The sequence below is a fragment of the Oncorhynchus mykiss genome, chromosome 17 (genome assembly GCF_013265735.2).
Source record: "Oncorhynchus mykiss isolate Arlee chromosome 17, USDA_OmykA_1.1, whole genome shotgun sequence".
Lineage (NCBI taxonomy): Eukaryota > Metazoa > Chordata > Actinopteri > Salmoniformes > Salmonidae > Oncorhynchus > Oncorhynchus mykiss.
This window is the reverse complement of record NC_048581.1, coordinates 51,461,594-51,470,722: the sequence shown is the minus strand read 5'-3', so window position 1 is coordinate 51,470,722 and position 9,129 is coordinate 51,461,594. Positions and strand designations below refer to the sequence as shown.

The 9,129-nt window shown below is 41.4% G+C and overlaps 1 protein-coding gene across 1 annotated transcript in view; it reads left to right on the top strand.

Moving 5' to 3' along the window:
* The first annotated feature begins 3,422 nt into the window (after nucleotides 1–3,422).
* Nucleotides 3,423–9,129, top strand: part of optc (opticin) — a 29,902-nt gene continuing 24,195 nt past the window's right edge. The window contains exon 1 of the mRNA XM_036950062.1: nucleotides 3,423–3,561. The gene's annotated coding sequence lies outside the window, so the exon portion shown is untranslated. The remainder of the gene's footprint in view (nucleotides 3,562–9,129) is intronic.

The window sequence follows — 9,129 nt, the reverse complement described above, 5'->3', positions numbered from 1 at the left end:
TTGATGGTCTATAGCAGCTTCCCACAAGAATGGGCTTTAGGTGAGGAAGATGAACCTTTGACCATGTTACTTCAAGACTATTTAACATGAGATCCTCTCTAATCTTTCTGAATATAAGCAGCAACACCTCCACCATTGGCATTTCTATCTTTTCTGTAAATGCTATAACCTTGTATTGCTACCACTGTATCCTCAACGGTTTTATCTAAGTGAGTTTCAGAGATGGCCGGAATATGAATGTCATCTGTTACTAGCAAATTATTGATTTCATTAACCTTGTATGTTAACTTAGGCTATCTTAAGCACTTTTCTTCCAGGACGGTAACTTGTTTTCAACCCTTTACTTGGAAGCTTAGCAGAAGTAGATATGCTCATGTTATTTATGAAAGTGCAGGGTGAGCTGCACACGGTGGACTTCCTCCGGGGGCACACCGCCTCAGTGATAACAGTATAAATCTGGTTCATAGGCACATGATTACTACTGTAGGATCAGCAGAGGCTTTCAGGGCAGTTCGGGGGAAATAAATTAGGTTACTTACATTGTGTCTACCAAGGCCCCTTGTGTAATTTGTTGAAGCATTATGACAACTCTGCATCACAATGGTAGGGATTAGCTGAGCTGGGCTGATAAATCATTGTCTGAGAAAGGATCCAGGAACCCAAATGATTTGGGTGGATCCCATCCTCCTTATAAAATGTGTTTTGTTTCCAAAAGAGATTGGCACTCAGCGCTGGAAGGCCCTCATCAACAATAGCTCCATTGGAACAACTTCTCTCAAAGAAGCCATCCTCCCCAGTAGGCATAGGCACTGGCGAAAACATACTGTGACGCAGCCGAAATTTGGCTAAGCAGAGCCGGAACCCAGACACCCTCCGTGGGGACAGAAAAATCGCAATCTAGCTTGAGACCCAGAAATGGAATGCGCTGAGATGGAGTCAGACAGCTCTTTTTCTGGTTTCCTATGACGCCTAGAAACATAATACGGGACACTAGCATGGATGTGTGAAACACTATCACCAGTCAATCACTGTAATAGCCCAGCAGTGTGTGAGCATTCTGAGTTTGTAAACTCTGAGGTGCTTGTTGGGGGTACGTAGGTCTAATCACTTTTCATAACCAGGAATACCGGCTGTATCAGCCGTCCTGGATCTTCGACATAGGAATAACTCAGATTGCCTGCTTCTGGAGACAGGAGGATATTTCCTGAAGCCTTGCGAACTGTCAACGCGATGATGCTGCAGAAGCATGGGGCGCAGACAACAAATTGTATCCTGTTCCCTGACATCACTGTTCACATGATCCAGGGTGACACTGCGCATGCAAGACATTGGTCGGAATAGACATCGCAACTCCTTTGAAGTGCGAGCTGAAGGGTCGGGACGCCACGTTGCGGACTGGGTGAGATTGCTTCTTTTTCCATTTCCACCACAACCGTGTGTCCGAAAATGGAAAAGGGACACTTTTAATCGAACTCTCATGCGGGAGACAACACTTTTAACGCTTGTGAACAATGTGGAACCCGGGGTTCCAAGGTTTGCCTAAAGCCAGACCAACTCTGTGTACACAGGCTCTGGCTATTTGCCGTACCCTGATTGGCCATGCCACTTGAAGTTAATGTTGTCACAACGAGTTTAGGCGGTAAGATGTGTTCCGGGAACCGATTGGCACCCAGTGCTTGCCAAACGTGTTAATGAAGGGTCCGGTTCCACCTCGGTGATCCAGTCCTTCGTGAACTTTCGAGACAGGTCTAGCTAAACATGCGCTGCATACCGTGCTAGCCAGGTTGGCTCACTCCCTGAGGTGTGCTAGCTATGGCTAACTGTTCCTGCCTCCCCAAGATGGGGTTTCTGGGTAGCTCTCTTTTTTAGTATACGTAGCGTTAAGTCCCTTGGTTATTATAAATGGAACGTGCTGCAGTTAAAGAGTCTAGCTAGCCTAGCTTAGCCTAAAAAGCATCCTGGCTAACGTCGGCCCTATGAAGTGTCTAGTGATACAGGTTATGGGTTCTATAGGCAATTAGTTGTTGATAGCGGAGTCGAGAGAATGAGCAGGGTTGGACAATAACACGCTGTGCCCCCACGCATGGCAAATGGGTTACATGTTACACAATACATGTATGTTTTGTTTGATAAAGTTCATATTTATATAAAAAAAATCTGAGTTTACATTGGCGCGTTACATTCACTAGTTCCAAAAACATCCAGTGATTTTGCATAGACACATCAATTCAACAGAAATAATCATCATAAATGTAGATGATAATACAAGTTATACACATGGAATTATAGATATACCTGTCCTTAATGCAACCGCTGTGTCAGATTTCAAAATACTTTACGGAAAAAGCTATCCATTTAATAATCTGAGATGGCACTCAAAACAATCAAGTCAAATTAGCCGCCATGTTGTAGTCAACATAAACGATAAATTACATGCTAAATATTCCCTTGCCTTTGATGATCTTCATCAGAATGCACTCCCAGGAATCCCAGGTCCACAATAAATGCTTGATTTGTTCAATAATGTCCGTTATTTATGTCCAATTAGCTAGTTTTGTTATTGCGTTTGGTATACATATCCAAACACTCGCTCAGCTTTACGTCGGACAAAAACTTTATAAAAAAGTTATATTATAGGTCGACGAAACATTTCAAACTAAGTACAGAATCAATTATTAGGATGTTTTTATCATTAATCTTCAATAAAGTTCCAACCGGAGTATTCCTTTGTGTCTTGAGGAGCCATGGAACGCAGGTCGCTATCAAGTGAAATGCGCGTGACCTGGAAATGGCTGACTGCCAGACACCTGAATCATTCTGCTGTCATTCAGTCCCACAACACAGTAGAAGCCTCATTCAAATTTCTATAGACGGTTGACATCTAGTGGAAGCCCTAGGAAGTGCAATTTCATCAATATCTCAAGGAGATTTCAATGGGAACTGTGTTGAATGCATACCAACCTCAGATTTCTCACTTCCTGTTTTGATTTCTACTCAGTGTTTACTGAGTCTGCCAGATCAGAGGCAGTAGGGATGACAACGCATTATATTGATAGGTGTGTGAATTGGACCATATTGCTGTCCTGTCTGAGCATTCAAAACGTAACGAGTACTTTTGGGTGTCATGGAAAATGTATGGGAGTAAAAAGTACATATTTTCTTTTAGAATGTAGTGGAGTAAAAGTAAAAGTACAGATACCCCCCAAAAACGATTTAAGTAGTACTTTACACCACTAGTAATCGTAATGTATTAGATACCCTCTTGAAATAGTTGATCAGTAACAGTCACATTTACTGAATCAGTATAGCCCTTGACACAGTCTCTCTCAATCTCCCTCTAATCATAATGCCATATTGGCCCATTTATATTCTACTTTGTTCCCAGCTTTCTTTGCTGCCAGGGGGCTGAGTTCATTCTTTGGCTAATCCAGCCAAACACACACGTACGCGCTCACACACGCACGCATGCATGCACCACACACAATTTCTCTATTAGAACTCGAGTCTGACAGAACTATCATGAGGAATACCTGGAATATTCTCAAGTAATCAATGTGACAGGTGAGTGCTGGATTCCTAAATAATTCAAATTTTATGGTAATCCTAATGCGATTTTGTGGGAATGCAGAGGAAGTGTATTGCGAGTTATGGCAGCCAAAACATGGAAATCAAAGAGCAATTGAAAAGTGTTGTGAAGCAGAAACTGAGACAGAAAGCTAAATGAAGTGAGTTGAAAACAATATGAAGTTCATAGAATGAAACAAATCACACATCATAGTGTCTGTCATACTTTAGTTGAATGGATTTCGAACTTAATCCTTGGGTGGTGTTCGGGTCTGTGGCACCCATTTTCAATGTTTCCTAAAAGAGAAATGATACAATGAATTTTTTTTGAACTTGAGACTCATTAACCTTGGCTCATTTTCTGTAAAGAAACATTTGCATTGTGCACATTGTGCACCCCCCTACACATTTATACTACATATGTGATGTTCGGGTCCACTATTACCCGAGGGTAATCAAATTGTGGAAAAGTGTGTGTGTGTGTGTGTGTGTAGGTGTGTGTGTGTATGTGTGTGTGTGTGTGTGTGTGTGTGTGTGTGTGTGTGTGTGTGTGTAGGTGTGTGTGTAGGTGAAGACAAGTAAAAATGAAACAAAAAGGTTTGCTGTGTGCCTTCACTCTTCACTCTGTCTTCCTCCTCCCCGGGCCCTCTGTTTCAACATAGCACGAAGAACCTGTCTGTCTCACTGCCTGTCTCCTGCTTTTCTCGCACTCTTTACCCTTTGTAGTGTGTGAAACTGTACACAATGTCTTGTGGGAACCTACACAATGTTATTACAATATATTATTTTCAACCATTGTAAAAACAAATCTGTATTTTCCCACACTGTACCCCAGTCAGGTGCCAATTGGGGGAGGGACACAACAAATAAATAGCGTTGCATGTGTGGCTCCTTACCACAATCAATTAGTATGGCAAAAAAATTATCTCTGCTCAAAGGGCCTTTTTTGCAGAGAGAAAAGTTAGTGTGGAAGGAGCGTCTTCCACTTTGGAAGATATGAGGATAATGTCACTGTCAATTTGGAGTCTGACAGTGAGTTGGTTGAAGAGGGTGAGGTTGACCCTCAGCCAGCTCCAGGACCAGCCCGTCAGCAACCAGCTCATCAGCAGCCTGCAGGAGAAATGTAGATGTAAAAAAATTGTGAAATTTAATAGTCTTCTTGCCCAAGGAATGAACCACCCCACATGGCTGCCAATGTGATAAGGATGCAACCAGGGCCAACAAGGGTGGTGGTTACTCATGTGTAGGACATAAAGTCTTCTTTTGAACTATTCAACCCAGAAACCATCCAGAAAATCAATCTGGACTGCAATAATTTGGAGGGAAGGCATGTTTTTGGAGAGAGATGGAAAGGGATGGACCAAACTCATTTACATGCATACTTTGGAGTTCTTATCCTTGCTGGTGTTTTCAGATCCAATGGGGAATCCACAGAATCCCTGTGGGATGCAGAAACTGACAGATAACTTTTCTGTGCATCAATGTCTCTGGAAAACTTCCACATTATTTCCAGGATTATCCGCCTCGATAACCGAGACACCAGACCAGCTCGGTGGCAGAGAGACAAGCTAGCTGCAATCAGGTCAGTGTGGGACAAGTAGGTGGACCAGCTTCCCCTGTTTTACAACCCTGGGCCCAATGTTACTGTTGATGAGCAGCTCATGCCATTTAGGGGCCGCTGCCCCCTCAGGCAGTACATACCGTCCAAACCCACAAAATATGGAATCAAGATCTGGGCTGCCTGTGATGCTGCTTCATCATATGCGTCGAACTTGCAAGTGTGTACGAGGAAGCAAGATGGAGGAGCCCCTGAGATGAACCAAGTGATGCGGGTTGTCCTGGACGTGAAGCAGGGACTCCGTGGCCAAGACATAACAAGCAATAACTTTTGTACTTCGCACAAGCTGGGACAGGAGCTCCTCAAGAGGAAGCTAATGATGGTAGGAACAGTACGATATAACAAGCCAGAGCTCCCAACTCAACTGTTGATTACACGGAACAGGCCTATCGATTCCACTAAGTTTCGTGTTCATGGCCAACACGTCCCTAGTGTACTATGTGCCAAAGAAAGGCAAAAATGTGGTACTCATGGGTAAGCTCCATAGGGATGGGAGAATCTGTGGCCAGGAACATAAAAAACAGAAATCATAATGGACCTCAAAAAGGAGGGTTGGACAATTTAGACAAGCTCGTGACTGGCTACAGCTGCAAAAGAAGGACCCTACACTGGACACTTGGGATATTCTTCAGCATCCTGGACATCTCGGCGTACAATGCGTTTATCATCTGGATGGCATTGAACCCAGATTGGAAAAGAGGGAAAGCTCCAGAGGTGACGGCTCTTTCTTGAGGTGCTGGGCAAGACCTCAAATTTAACATATCCCAATGACGCCAGCTTCTGCAGCCATCGTGAGGAGGATTCAGGAAGAGGATGCTGGTGCCCCATCTGCCCGACCCACAGAACCAGCAACTCCAATACCAGAAGTAAGTGTGAGTGATGTTGTTGCATGTGTGTGTGTCTGACTCTCCTACCTGCTGTGACTATATGAGTGAGTGAGTGAGCGAGATGTTTGTAAAATTCCTAAGCTAAGTGTTTTCATCCGGTATCAAAAAGAAGAAGCGCTGCAATGTGTGTGGACCCAAGAAGAACAAGAAGACACAGTACACTTGCAAGTATATTTGCAACACACACCCAGTAAAACTCTGTGGTTTATAAACTGACCTTAATTTGTTTTCAACGGTTCTCATTTATCATTTCCATAAAATACTGTATGTAAAATTTGTTCAGTTCAAAGCAAAACATCAATAGCGATGGAAACCTTGCTTCATTTATATTTGTTCAAGACAAACATGATTTATTCCACCCATGTCTTCATTATAATTTAATTTATTGTGCTTTTTAATAAATGTGATCTAGCAGAGGTAAATGGAAAATATGAACAGTTAATGGTGTCTATATTGCTTGTAATTGATGTAAGTCAACATCTATGTATTAAGAATAAAGTATTTTTACATAAACTATTATGGCTGTGTGGTTTTGAAAACCAAATAATGTTGTAGGTTCATCAGACCCGCAAACATTGGGTGAATAACAAAAACTTGAACACCACACAAGGGTTAATGTCAAGCCCTTTGACTAGTGACCACAGGAGAATCTGGGGATAAGAGAACAGGTTTAGAGTTTAGCTTGAGAGTTCAGCTTTCACAACTCCATTAGGTAAAATACATAAAGCACATGTTTTTCCTAAGAGCTCAAAGTGTGTTATATTGAGAGAGGGGGAAATCACCTCATGCACTGCCATCCACTAAACTTCCAATGCCATCCATTTGTTTTCTGAAAGAGAATGAGAGAAGGGTTCTGTTTGGGTAGAGTTCCTTGTGCTGGTGACCTGGGTCATGTTCACGGGGGGAGATGTGTTGAAACAGATTTAGGTCATTCAGTGCAACCTTAACCCTCACTCTTACCCTAGTCCTTGGGGGGGATGCCTACGGTCACAAATAAAACATTTGGAAAGATGGGACATTTAGAAAAACCTAATGTTGAATAGTACATTTGAAACCTCTTCTAACCCATTGCAACACATTTGGGGTAGATAGGACGCTTAGAATAAGTGGGCAAAAATAAAAATAAATATTCATATTCATCCAAATATTCATCCAAAAATCTCATCCAGGATTCAGAAAGTACTCATACCCTTTGACTTACTCCATATTTTGTTGTGTTACAGCCTAAATAAGAAGTGTATGAAATAGATTATTTTTCTCACCCATCTACACACAATACCCCTTAATGACTATGTGAAAACATATTTTTTGAAATGTTAGCAAATGTATTGAAAATTAAATACATATATATCTAATTTACATAAGTATTTACACCACTGAGTCAATACTTTAGAATTACCTTTGGCAGCAATTACAGTTGTGAGGCTTTCTCTATGAGCTTTGCACAACTGGATTGTACACATTGTTATTTTTAAATTCTTCAAACTCAAGTTGGTAGACAACCATTATCTAGTCTTGCCATCAATTTTCAAGTCGATTTGACTCAAAACTGTAACTAGGCTACTCAGGAGCATGCAATGTCGTCTTCGTAAGCAACTTCAGTGCATATTTGCCATTTTATTTTATGTCCTGCTGAAAGGTGAATTTGTTTGCCAGTGTCTGTTGGAAAGCAGACTGAACCAAGTTTTCCTCTAGGAGTTTGCCTGTGCTTAGCTCTATTCCATTTTGTTCATCCTGAAAAACTCCCTAGTCCTTGCTGATGACAAGTATACCCATAACATAATGCAGCCACAACCATGCTTGGAAATATGAAGACTGGTACTCACTGATGTGTTGTGTTGGATTTTCCCCAAACCTAACGCTTTGTATTCTGCATATAAATATCATTTCCTTGCCAATTTGTTTGCAGTTTTACTTTATTGCCTAATTGCAAACAGGATTCATGTTTTGGAATATTTTTGTTCTGTAAGTGCTTCCTTCTTTTCACTCTGTCATTTATATTAGTATTGTGGAGTAACTACAATGTTGTTGATCCATCCTCAGTTTTCTCCTATCAAAGCCATTAAACTCTGTAACAGTTTTAAAGTCACCATTGGCCTTGTGGTGAAATCACTGAGCGGTTTCCTTCCTCTCCGGCAACTGAGTTAGGAAGGACGCCTGTGTCTTTCTAGTGACTTGGTGTATTGATACACCATCCAAAGTGTAATTAATAACTTCACCATGCTCAAATGGATATTCAATGTCTGCTTTTTACATTTTTACCCATTTAGGTGCCTTTTGCGAGGCCTTGGAAAACCTCCCTGGTCTTGAATCTGTGTTTGAAATTCACTGTTCGACTGAGGGACCTTACAGATAATTGTATGTGTGGGGTACAAAGAGGTAGTCGTTCAAAAATCATGTTTAGCACTATTGTTGCACACAGAGTTTGTCTACTCAACGTATTATGTGACTTGTTAAGGTCATTTGTACTCCTGAAATGATTTAGGCTTGTCATAACAAAGGGTTTCGATACTTATTGACTCAAGACATTTCAGCTTTTCATTTTAATTAATTTGTAAAATTTTATAAACACATAATTACACTTTGACATTATGGGTTATTGTGTGTAAGGCAGTTGCACAAAATATTAATTTAATCAATTTTAAATTCAGGCTGTAACACAACCAAAAGTTGAAAAAGTCAAGGGTTGTGAATACTTTCTGAAGGTACTGTAACTGGTGAAAAGGCTTGGATGTGGAGTTCCAGGTTAGAACCCGGCCGATTCCAGCCAAGGTAGAGCATCTCCTTTTGCAAAGTTAGTCCAAGAATCCTAGCAAACCTCTAACCCTAACCCTAACTCCCATATGGTGCCTTCTTTGTTGACATAAATTGGACGAAGCTGGATAGAACCATTTCGGGAAGGTGAATGTTTCTGATTGTTCTGGAATTTTTCATATAAACCATATAATCCTTGTGTTATTCAAACATTACATTGGTCTTTTGGCTAGCGTAATCAGGCCTTCAAAAAGACTAGAGGGGGGGGGTCTGGGAGAAGTAGGAATGTGTGCATGTGTGAGAGTT